This window comes from Pogoniulus pusillus, chromosome W, assembly GCF_015220805.1.
Source record: "Pogoniulus pusillus isolate bPogPus1 chromosome W, bPogPus1.pri, whole genome shotgun sequence".
Taxonomy (NCBI): domain Eukaryota; kingdom Metazoa; phylum Chordata; class Aves; order Piciformes; family Lybiidae; genus Pogoniulus; species Pogoniulus pusillus.
The window spans coordinates 11,219,449-11,231,761 of record NC_087308.1 but is presented as its reverse complement, the minus strand read 5'-3'; the positions used below and the strand labels follow the sequence as shown (position 1 = coordinate 11,231,761).

Below are 12,313 nucleotides of genomic sequence, written 5' to 3'. Positions count from 1 at the left end.
CGAACTGGCTGAGCTGGTGTTATTCGTATTAGTGGGATTATTTGCCTGTACTCCTGGGATGCCTGCCAAACCTGGCGCATTGTTATCTTTGTTATTATTGTTGTCATTCCCACCAGGAACATTGGCAGCCTTCCCAGAATCTAAAGAGGAGGGTGCAGAGACTGGCTGGGGGGAAGGAGATAATTGTGTTCCCTTGTTTTGGTTTGATTTTGAAACAGAGACTTTCTGAGCTTTTACATGTACTGCATTTGAATTTTTCACACATAATGCCATAATTAATATGAGAATTAAAACTATAAGAGCCAGGATAATACGCACCAGTCCTGCCAGGGTTTGTTTTCTGTAAAATTCTTTGCAAGGATTTGGCATCTCAGCTTGGGGTTGAATTACCCTCATCAGGGCTGTAGTTAAAGCAGTATTTCGATTGCTTGTAATATTATTGGCAAGTACTCCTGTAATGTTACAGGTAAGATTTTCAGTGACATTAAAACCAGCATAACCAAGAATGAAATCACCCCAGGATCAAAAAATGCTTGTAAGTTTAGCTTTGACCTTCTTAAAAACTGCACGAAGCAAGAAATAACCAATTTGGTCTTTGATCCAATTGTACACAACAAAACAGCAAACAGGCCACACAGTAGCCCCCACCAAGTACAATAGCTGCTTAATTAGCTTCATTCTGATTCCCAGAGATAATTAACAGTCACTCACATGAATTTGCCCCACGTTGGGGAAGCCAAATAAAAGATGTAGTGGTTTGGCTGTTATCTGCCCCACCCCCCCCACCCTCCCCCCCACTTCAGAAATGCCCCAGCTAACTCAGATGGGCTCTGGGAATATAAATGAAGCTATTTATTTACAGCTAGCACAATATGCAAGCAGCTATTTACAGTATATACAGTTACATACAGAAATAGACAAGGTAAAAACAATACAGAAACACAACTCCCCTCCCAGAAACCTGAGTCCCCAGGAGGGGCTCTCAACCACCCCTGCAACTCCACCTGCCCCTCTCAACCTTACCCCAATCCTGAGAAAGGATAGAGGTGCAGCCAAGAGGTTAAGGAATAAGGTTAGTGGCAGTGAGGTTAAGAAGATGTAGCTCCGTCTGAAGCCAAAAGCAGAGTGAAGCAAAATGGCAAAAGTTATCTAATGTTTACCCTTCTTGTTCCCATAGCTCTCAGCGAGACTGTGAGGGAAGTTGACATCATAATTGTTTTCCTTTTCACAGCTAAATTATCTACTTTCTTTCACCAAAACACTCTAGCATGCTTCAAACTAGCACAGTTAAATATCTGGAGGGGTCTGAAGGGATCTGTGGAGCTCTGTAGGGGTCTGTATGTTTTTGCAGGCATCTGCAGGGGTCCATAGATGCCTGTAGGGATTTGCAGGGCTCTGTTAGTTATCTGTAGAGGCCTGCCTAGTTCTGGAGGTGCCTTTTAATGGGTCTGTGGAGGTCTGGAGGGCTCTGCAGAGTTCTACAGTGGGCTGCAGTGGTCTGTTAAAGATGTGGAGGGGTCTGTAGGTGCCTGCATTCAGTGAAGGAGTTCTTTGGCTCCAGGATGCTTTTGTCTAATGTCTCTAAGCTGTGACTGTCCCAAATGAGAAAGAGGTGCACTGGCAGCACGTTTGCAGATGGCCCCAAACTGAGTGGTGCTGTGGAGAAAGCAGAAGGACAGGATGGCATCCAGAAAACACCTGGGCAGGCAGGAGAGCTGGGCCCAGGTGAAGCTTGTGAGATTCAACAAGAGCAAGGGCAGAGGGCTGCGTATGGGTGGGAGCAAGCCTGCCTGTCACTTCAGGCTGGGGGTGGAGATGATAAAAAACAGCCCTGAGAAGGCCTTGGGGGTTGCTTGGGGGAAGCTGAGTCTCAGCAGACTGTGTGAGCTTGCAGGCCTGAAGGAGTCTGTCAGAGGTGTGTAGCTGTTTGCAGGCCTCTATAGAGGTCTGCAGGTGTATGCAGGGGTGTGTAGAAGCCTGTGCATGTCTGTGTGTGTCTGTAGGGGCCTGTTAGAGGTCTCTAGAGTTCTATAGAGGCTCGTAGATGTCTGCAGAGGTCTGCATGGGTCTGTAGATGTCTCTGTGGGTCTGGAGGGGTCAGTAGGTAGATTTTAGGGATTTGCAGAGATCTCCAGGTATCTGTAGGCATTTGTAGGTGTTGTGAGAGGCCTTTGAGTGTCTGTAGGCATCTGTTCAGGTGTGTGTGGGTGTGTAGAGTTGTGTAGTTATCTGCAGAGGTCTCTTAAAGGCCTGTAAAAGGGTCTAGGACCATGTTTGGGGATTCCAGGGTCATCTAAAGAGGTATGAAATGAGGTTTTGGGGACATGAAAAGAGTTATTGTGGGTATCTAAATTGGTCTGGGGTCCTCTGGAGGTTCCTGAGTGGTCTCTCCCTTTGGTGGCCACAAAGCAACAGGCATCTGCAGGCTGGTGCCTTGCTTTGCATTCTGTGACTCTTGGCCAACCAGGAAGCACAGGGAATGGGAGTTCCAGCATGAAATGGGTTAAAGGATGAGGCTTCCTGTGAAATGCCTTTGGGCTGTAGTTAAAATTGTCTCACTTTTTTTTTTTTTTTCTTGTTGATTCCTCCCCCCCCATGTACTTTTTTTTAGGGAGCTTAATTGCTTTAGCCAAAATCAAGTTGGAGAGATGTGTGGAGCCTCAGACACAAATCCTGACTGTTGGGGGATGCTTTGCTAGCAGAAGGCGGAGCTGCTGGAAACCCAGTTCCTCCTTGCAAGTGGTTCAGAATGGCATTCCCTTGGGAAAATGGGGACAGAAACATCTCTCTGGTGAGTTGCTGTGAAGTGCCAGCCTTGGGGAGTGATCTTTGACCACCTGGAATTTCTTATTTGGAGGAAAGGAATTTCTTCCCCAGGCTTGTTACCTCCTGCTCTGTTAGCCCCTTTTGCGGAAGGCAGGAGAGGAGTTGGATTAAGAGCCCTCCTGGTCGGTTCTGCTGTTCAGGAGGGGCTTAGTATTTCTGTATTACTTTTACTACTTGTTGAGAATTGTTCATGTTTGTAACCATCTGTATGTGTTGTGTATATATGCTTGTATATTTGTGCCACACTGTAAATAGAGTTTAATTCCTTAACTTCCAGCTGCCTGAGTTAGCCTGGTGAATTGGTGTGGGGGAGGGCAGGAAACTGCCAAATGACCACATCTGTATTTAATGTATGTTCCTTTCTGCTTGCCAGCTGGAGAGCTGTTGCTGCTGATTGGCAGCAGGCCCTTAAAGGGCAGGGGTGGGTTGAGGTTTTAAATGCTTGCTCTAAATAGCATTGATGGGTTTAGAAACCTCCTTGCAATTATATATTAGATTGTGGGAAGTTGATTGTTTGTTAAACTAGCAAGGATTGACCCAAATCTATTAAATCTTTTTTTGTCAAATGTTGTGGGTGTTCTTTTCTCTTTTATAGAGAACAAAGATTATGGAGGGGAAACTGAGGTGACTTGAGAGCAGAGAAGTGATATTTTGAAGGAAAAAGCCAAACAGGTCTATTGGGAAGGAAATGAAAACTCTGGAGGAAAAAATGGAGGTAAACAAGAGGACACAAGTGGTGTTTCATAGGGGAAAAAGTGAGTTAGTCTCTAGGGGATAAAAAGGAAGATTGTAGGAGGGGAAAGCTGAGGTGATTGGGTGGGACAGAGCTGACCTTAAGCATGGAAAAACTTAAGGTAATCCATAGGGGAGAATATGACCATTTTGGAGGGAAGTCCCGAGGTAAGCGAGGGGATGTGGGTAACATTTTAGAAGAGAGTCCTACGGTAGTGTCTGTGAGACAAGATACTCTTGTGTCACCACAGTTATAGCCAGAGGTGTGTCCCTTTGCCCAGAGTGCCTTGCCTGTCTCCCATTCTCAGCTTTAATCCCAGCTCAGTCTGCAGAGCTTGCAGCAGAGGTCTGAGCCAGTCCCACTCTGTGGAAGGTTCACAGCTCTGTGTTTGTGCTCCTGCAGAGTCGATGGCTTGGACAGCTCCAAGCAGCACAGCAACCATTCCGTGCACCAAGGGATCTCTGGATGCATTTTCACTCTTAGCTCCCCGAATGTCCTCAGGAGTTACCCAGTTGTAAGGCTTTTGCTCCCAGCTGATTCTGAAGCCATCAGGCCTGTGTGTGTGAGTGCAAACCCCACTACTCTGGGTGAGTTTGAGCTGCACCTCGGGGGAAAATGCTTGCTGGAATCTTGTTGGCTCTGCGATGCTGTGGGTCAGACAACATGGTTAGATGCTCCCTCCTCTTCCTCTGGGATTTGGGAATGAGAGAGGGTCTTGGGGGAGGAGGTCTCTGGGAGATGGCAGAGGCACTTTCCACTTTCTCACTCTCAGCTGTTAGCTGCTGCTGTTCTTCCCTGACTGTTTTGGTGCTACCTTACTCCTTTGTGTTCTCTCTTGACTTCTGTTTGGTGCTGTCCTATTCGTTGTTATTCTTCCTTCACCGAACAAACTCTCAAACAGAGCTTGGAGGAGAAGGCCTGGGGGTGTCAGCTGGTGCCAAGGTGCCCAGCAGCCAGCACTGGTGGCTGGCAGCCCAGAGCCAGCTGTGTGCTGGCTGCAGCCAGAGCAGGGGGAGCAGCAGCAACACAGGAGGGGATTCTGCCCCTCCAGTCTTCTCTGCTCAGCTCTCACCTGCAGCACTGCCTCCAGTGCTGGGGAACACAGCACAAGAAGGACCTGGAGCTGCTGCACAGGGGCCAGAGGAGGCCACTAAGATGCTCAGAGGGCTGCAGAACTTCCCCTATGGGGACAGACTGGGAGAGTAGGGGCTGTTCAGCCTGGAGAAGACTGCAGGGAGACCTCAGAGCAGCCTTCCGGTACCTGAAAGGGCTCCAGGAGAGCTGGAGAGGGACTTGTGACAAGAGCTGGGAGTGTCAGGATGAGGGACAATGGCTTTGAGCTGGGAGAGGGGAGAGTGAGAGTGGAGGTGAGGAAGAAGTTGTTAGCAGTGACGGTAGGGAGACCCTGGCACAGGTTGCCCAGGGAGGTTGTGCAGCACAGAAGCACAGAGTGTGATCAAAGATGCCATTCTGTGCTTGTGTGATCCCTGACCTCCCTGGGGGTGCTGAAGGCCAGGCTGGATGAGGCTTTGAGCAAGCTGTGCTGGTGGGAGGTGTCCTTGGCCCTGGCAGGGGGCTGGCACTGGCTGATCTTCAAGATCCCTTCCAACCCATTCTCTGATTCCTTTGTGTCTGTTCACTTTCATGCAAGAAGAGGGCAAGAAGGTCCCCGTCCTGCAGCAGTGCCAGCAGGTTCTGCCTGTCCTGCTGCCCGTGCTGTTGGGGTTGCCGTGCCTGCAGCTGGGGAGCCCTTTTTCAGTGCTGTCAGGTTTGCAGCCCTGAGCCTTGCAGCTTTGCATTCTGCTGCCAGACGCAGCCAGGCTCAGCATCATGCTCTGAAAAAGAAACCCCCAAGTGGTGGTGCCTTGGGAAAATGCATCTTGTCTGTGGGCAGACTTTGCCATGGGCACTCCTAAAGGGCCTCTCCAAACACCCCTGAGTTTCTGCAGCTGTTGTTGCCCAGGTGAGGAGCTGGGCTCTGTGTTCCGTTCTGTGCTGCTGATCACCACACTGTTGCTAGTGGCAGTCTCTGTCATCACTCTGCTGCTTTACCTGAGCAGGTAATCCCTGAGCTTCTCCCCACCACTCCCTTCACCCCAGCTGGTCTTTAGCATGCTCTAGGACTCCTCTCTCTTGCAGGTAGCTGCTCAGGATGGCATCTCTTTTACCCAGACCATGCACTGCACCAGCACTGTGCCTCAGCCCTTAGATTTAGGGTATGGAGCAAATGTACCCCAGGACTGTTCCGTGCCTTCACCCACACCCTGGCTGAGGGCACTCCCAGCAGGCTTGCCGATGGCACCAAAGCAGGAGCAGCGGCTGGCACCCCTCAGGCTGTGCTGCCACTCAGCCAGACCTGGCCAGGCTGCAGAGCTGGGTGGGGAGGAATTGAATGGACTCCAACAAGGACAAGAGTAGAGCCTGGCACCTGGGGAAGAGCAACCAGGTGGACCAGTGTAGGTTGGGGCTGAGATGTTGCAGAGCAGAGTAAGGGAAAGGGACCTGAGCGTCCTGGTGGCCAGAAGGTTGCCCTTGAGCCAGCAATATGGCCTTGTGGCCAAGAAAGCAAAGGGCATCCTGGGGTGCATTAGAAGTGCTGTGGTGAGTAGGTCAGAGAGCTTCTCCTGCCCCTCTGTTCTGCCCTGCTGAGGCCACACCTGTCCAGTTCTGGGCCCCTCAGGCCAAGGAGGAGCTGAGGGAAGTGCTGGAGAGAGAGCCCAGCCCAGAGCCCCCAAGCTGCTGCAGGCAGGGAACAGCTCCTGTGGGGCCAGGCTGAGGGAGCTGGGGCTGGCAGGTGGCAGCAGAGCAGCCTGAGGGCTGCCCTCGGTGTTGTGCTAAAGATGTGCAGGGCAGTGTCGGGAGGACGAAGCCAGGCTCTGCCCAGGGGTGGCCAAGGGCAGTACAAGGCGCACTAGTGCCAGCTGGAGCAGAGGAGGTGCCAGGGGAACAAGAGGGGAAACTTTGCCAGTGTGAGGGTGATGGAGGCCTGGAGCAGGCTGCCCAGAGAGGCTGTGGAGTCTCTGTCTGTGGAGCCTTTCCACCCCCCCGGATGTGTTCTGTGTGCCCGGCCCTGGGTGGTACTGCTCTGGCAGGAGGTTGCACTGGCTGAGCTCTGCAGGTCCCTTCCAGCCCCTAAGGTGCTGTGACTTGCAGGCTCTGGTTGTGCGTGGGTAGCACTGCCTGTGTCTGCTGGCAGTTGAGTGTCTTGTGGCGCTTTCTCTTCAAGCAATGAAGTCTCAATTCAGAATGAATCTGCGGTGCCAAGTAGGCTCTGACCAAGAGTTGCTGATTTTTGCCTTTTAGGTTTGGATGGACATTTGCTGCTGTCTTTGGCAACAGCAAAAGCTGCTTAGAATAGGATTAAAGAGATTGTTTATCTGAAATACATCCATAGAGAGAGATTGCTATGAAAGAAGATTAAAAAGAGAGTGTATCACCTTTGGAAAAGAGGGGAGGTGTCCCAGGAGAAGTTCAAGGAAGTCGCTAAGTCTTGTAGAGGGAAAATTAGAGAGGCAAAAGCCCACTTGGAGCTTAGGCTGGCCACAGCTGTCAAGGAAAATAAAAAATGTTTCTTTAAATATCTGAAAGGCAAGAGAAGGGCCAAGGACAACCTCCAGTCCTTGTTAGATAGAGAGGGGAACATAGTGACAAAGGATGAGGAAAAAGCAGAGGTGCTTAACACCTTCTTTGCCTCAACCTTCAATAGTGGGACAGGTTTTCTCCAGGACAGCTGGACTTCTGAAGTGGTGGATGGAGTCAGGGACCAGTATAGTCCCCCTCTAATCCATGAGGAAGCAGTAAGGAACCTGCTGTGTCATTTGGATCCTCACAAGTCCATGGGACCGGATGGGATCCACCCTAGGGTGCTGAAAGAGCTGGCAGCTGAGCTGGCCAAGCCACTCTCCATCATTTATCAGCAGTCCTGGCTCACTGGAGAGGTCCCCGATGACTGGAAGCTGGCCAATGTGATACCCATTCACAAGAAGGGTTGTAAGGAGGAGCCAGAAAACTACAGACCTGTGAGCCTGACCTCAGTGCCAGGCAAGGTCATGGGACAGGTTATCTTGGGTGCCATCACAAAGCACCTACAGGATGGCCAAGGGATCAGGCCCAGCCAGTATGGGTTTAGGAAGGGCAAGTCCTGTCTCACCAACCTGATCTCCTTTTATGATCAGGTTACCCACCTGGTGAATGAGGGGAAGGCTGTGGATGGGGTCTACTTGGACTGCAGCAGAGCCTTTGACACAGTCTGCCACAAGAAGCTCCTGGCCAAGCTGGCAGCTCATGGTTTGGACAGATTCACTCTGTGCTGGATCAAGAACTGGCTGGATGGCAGAGCCCAGAGAGTGGTGGTGAATGGTGCCACATCCAGTTGGCAGCCAGTCACTAGTGGTGTTCCCCAAGGATCAGTGCTGGGCCCAGTCCTGTTCAATATCTTTCTTGATGACCTGGACAAGGGGATTGAGTCCAGCATCAGTAAGTTTGCAGATGACATCAAGCTAGGAGTGGGTGTTGATCTGTTGGAAGGTAGGAGAGCCCTGCAGAGGGACCTGGACAGGCTGCATGGGTGGGCAGAGGCCAGTGGGATGAGACTGAACAAGGCCAAGTGCAGGATTCTGCACTTTGGCCACAACAACCCCAAGCAGCGCTTGGGGACTGAGTGGCTGGAGAGCAGCCAGGAGGAAAGGGACCTGGGGGTACTGATAGATAGTAGGCTAAAGATGAGCCAGCAGTGTGCCCAGGTGGCCAAGAGAGCCAATGGCATCCTGGCCTGTATCAGGAACAGTGTGGCCAGTAGGACAAGGGAGGTTATTCTTCCCCTGTACTCAGCACTGGTCAGGCCACACCTTGAGTACTGTGTCCAGTTCTAGGCCCTTCAATTCAAGAGAGATGTTGAGGTACTGGAGCATGTCCAGAGAAGGGCAACAAAGCTGGTGGAGGGCCTGGAATACAAACCCTATGAGGAGAGGCTGAGGGAGCAGGGGTTATTTAGCCTGGAGAAGAGGAGGCTCGGGGGTGATCTTATTACTGTCTACAATTACCTGAAGGGACATTGTAGCCAGGTGGGGGGTGGCCTCTTCTCCCAGGCAACCAGCAAGAGAACAAGGGGACACAGTCGCAAGTTGTGCCGGGGTAGGTATAGGCTGGATGTTAGGAGGAAGTTCTTCACAGAGAGAGTGATTTCCCGTTGGAATGGGCTGCCCAGGGAGGTGGTGGAGGTGCTGTCCCTGGAGGTGTTCAAGAAAAGACTGGATGAGGCACTTAGTGCCATGGTCTAGTTGACTGGATAGGGCTGGGGGATAGGTTGGACTGGATGATCTTGGAGGTCTCTTCCAACCTGGTTGATTCCATGAAATGTGACTGTATGAACATAGGCAGTGGAGATGTGTGCTAGATGCAGTCACTAGTTATGCTGATTTACAGATCAGTATCTATGCTATGTGCAGATTATATGTCACAGGTAGCTACACACCAGACAGACATCAGAGCTATGGCCACATATAGATTTACATTCCATATAAATATACCAGCACAGTACATACAGCTATTTGCTAGATTTATTTCCTGCCTATCCTGATTTCACAGGTGAGTTTCTCTATGTTATGTATAGATTATGCACCACAGACAGTCACACCCCATAGAGATATGAAAGTTGTTTCCATATGATAGGTACCTTTAATCTACAAAAATCCATTGCCATGAAACATGAATATAGAAACCATAGGGTATAGAGAGATTGGCTCCGAGAGAGGCAGAGACTCAGCCAGGTTGGAAGAGATCTCCAAGAGCATCCAGCCTGACCCAGCACTTGCTGTTTGCATTGGTTTCATAGATGAATGTCTATGCAATCAATCTATGTTGTTTCTATGCATATCTACATGTTATATATATGCATACAACCATGGGATGTGCATGCACCCATGGGGAGATGATGTGCACTGCATGGTTACATACCCTAGGCATGAGAGTTGTGTTTAGAGTGTAGATGTTTTAATCCATTAAAAATCTGTTTAGATGAAGTATAAAGATCTAAACATAGGTGATGGAGGTGTTTTCCAGGTTTATTATGGTGATGTTGTCTTTATCTGTCAGTCTGTGTGTATGAAATACAAATGCATAAGCATAGGCAAGGCAGATCTTTGCTCTATAGTTACTGTTTCTATTGATTTTACAGATGAATTTATGCATGTTTTGTCTGGATTATATGCACTGTATGGCTACGTCCCATGTACATCGAGTTATTTTTATGGTCTATATTTTAATACATAAAAAAAGTCTATTTAGATGAACTATAAAGATCTAAACATGGGCAATGCAGGTCTTTGCTAGATTCATTTACTACCTCTATTGATTTTATAGGTGAATTTGTCTCTGTTATGTATAGACTGTGCACAATAGATAGTTGCATACCCTATGGGCATTAAACAGTCATTTTTATAGGGTGATAGATGTTGTCTGTATAAATCTCTGTTCACATGCAATACAAACACATGAGCATAGGCAATGCAGATCTCTGCTATGTATTTACTGCTTCTATTGATGTTATAGATGAATGTATCTATGTTATGTCTAGATTATGTCTAATATACACTTACATACCCTATAGGCATTAAACAGAGTCATTTTTATATCATCAGAGATGATTTTTATCTGTAAATCTCTGTTCACATGCAATACAAACACATGAGCATAGGAAGTGTAGATCCCTGCTACGTATTGACTGTTTCTGTTGCTGTTGCAGATGAACTGCTCTGTGCTGTGTGTAGGTTCCATGCCATACAGAATGACAAACAATAGCTGTGTAAAATAGAGTTCTGGTGCTAGATTAGCTCGATGCTTTTGCCTCTATAAATATGTATTTACAGCTCCATTTCTATCTATGCCCTTAATATTGCCCTTTGCTCTTGGGTTTGGGAGTTGCCATGAGAAATGGGAGCAGTCCCACAGAGAACAAAGCCCAGCCCTAGGGATGCTGAAGCTGCCCCCTCCTCCCCTGTTCCCATTTTGCTGCCTTGCCCCCAGGGGTCACTTTGAAATGGGGATTTTTGCAAGGATTTCTTTTACCTCTCTTTCATCCATACCTAATTTTGTTTTGTTTTTCCTTCCTCACTTTCTGAAAGGTTGAAGATATTAATTCTGCCACCTATCCCAGAGCCTAGAGAAATTCTGAAGTGTCTGTTTGGAGAGCAGAATGAGGATTCACAGGTGAGTGAGAAGCTCTGGGGACAGTGAATCTGCTGAACCTGTAGGCTTCTCGTTCCCTTTCTCCTAATGCCTGTGTCTAGGTTAGAAGCAAATGGCTGTGAGCAAATGCATTGTGTGCACGTTAAGTGCTGCAGCTGGCAGGCTGGAGGGAAGGGATCAGTGCAGAAAGAGTTGGGCAGGCTGCAGAAGTGAGCCCAGGCCAACCTCACGATGTGCAGCAAGGCCAAGTGCAAGGTCTAGCACCTGGGTCGGGGCAATCTCAAGCACTAATCCAGGCTGGGTGAGGAGCAGCTCAAGAGGAGCCTGAGGAGAAGACCTTGGGGGTGTCAGTTGGTGCCAAGGTGCCCAGGAGCCAGCACTGGTGGCTGGCAGCCCAGAGCCAGCTGTGTGCTGGCTTCAGCCAGAGCAGGGAGAGCAGCAGCACAGGGAGAGGATCCTGCCCCTCCAGTCTTCTCTGCTCAGCCCTCACCTGCAGCACTGCCCTGCAAGTGCTCAAGCCAAGCCTGGCTGGGGCACTGGGTGCCATGGTCTGGTTGATCGGACAGGGATGGGTGAGAGGTTGGGCTGGCGGAGCCTGGAGGTCTCTGCTGACCTGGTTGATTCTATGCTACCAGTGCTGGGGAACCCAGCGCAAGAAGGACCTGGAGCTGCTGGAGAGGAGCCAGAGAAGGCCACCAAGATGCTCAGAGGGCTGCAGAACCTCCCCTGTGGGTACAGGCAAACCCCCAAAACTACCTAGGGCTGCTTCAGGCTTTTGCTGGTGCAAAGCTGATTATGGGTCTTCATTGGATGGAAATGATCCCAGGGAGGTTCTCCTCCCACTGTGCTGTACCCTGCTGAGACCACATCTACAATATTGTGCCCAGTTTGGGGCTCCACAATTCGGGAGAGACAGGGAGAGAGCCTCTGCTGGAGAGAGCCCAACAGAGGCTACAGGCATGAAGAAGGACCTTGAACATTTCTGGTTTGGGGCTGTTTAGTCTGGAGAAGAAAAGACTGAGGATAGACCTGAGCAATGTCTGCCAGTAGCTGAGGGATGGGTGTCAGGATGAAGGTGCCAGGCTCTTTTCAGTGGTGCCCAGTGAGAGGACAAGGAACAGTGAGTACAAACTGGAACCCAGGAGGTTCCACCTCACCATGAGGAGAAGCATCTTTGCTGTGAGCGTGCTGGAGCCCTGGAGTAGGCTGCCCAGGAGGGTTGTGGAGTCTCCTTCTCTGGAGACTTCCGAACCCACCTGAATGTGTCCCTGTGTGACCTGCCCTGGGTGAGCCAGTTCTGGCAGGGGGCTTGGACTCCATGAGATCTGGATGTCACTTCCAAGCCCTCCCATTCTGTGCCTCTGTGAAATGTAGACACAGTGTTCTGGGAGCTCTGACTTCAGAAGCAGCAGACCTCTCCAGAAACCCTAGGGCCAGTCCAGTGACCTCTTCCATGCTCTGGGTCTCACTGCAAACTCTGCTGAGTGTCGGCCTCCTCGCTTCTCCACCCTTCTGCCTCAGCTTCACCCAGCAGCTGGAGCTGGAAGCACTCCAAAGATGGGGACCACC

The 12,313-nt window shown here is 49.9% G+C and overlaps 1 long non-coding RNA gene across 1 annotated transcript; it reads left to right on the top strand.

The window, feature by feature from the left end:
• Nucleotides 1-1,867: 1,867 nt before the first annotated feature.
• LOC135192845 (uncharacterized) lies at nucleotides 1,868-3,392 on the top strand. The gene is made up of 2 exons (XR_010309042.1): nucleotides 1,868-1,915; nucleotides 2,612-3,392. It is a non-coding gene; the product is annotated as an uncharacterized LOC135192845 (long non-coding RNA).
• The last annotated feature ends 8,921 nt before the right edge of the window (nucleotides 3,393-12,313 follow it).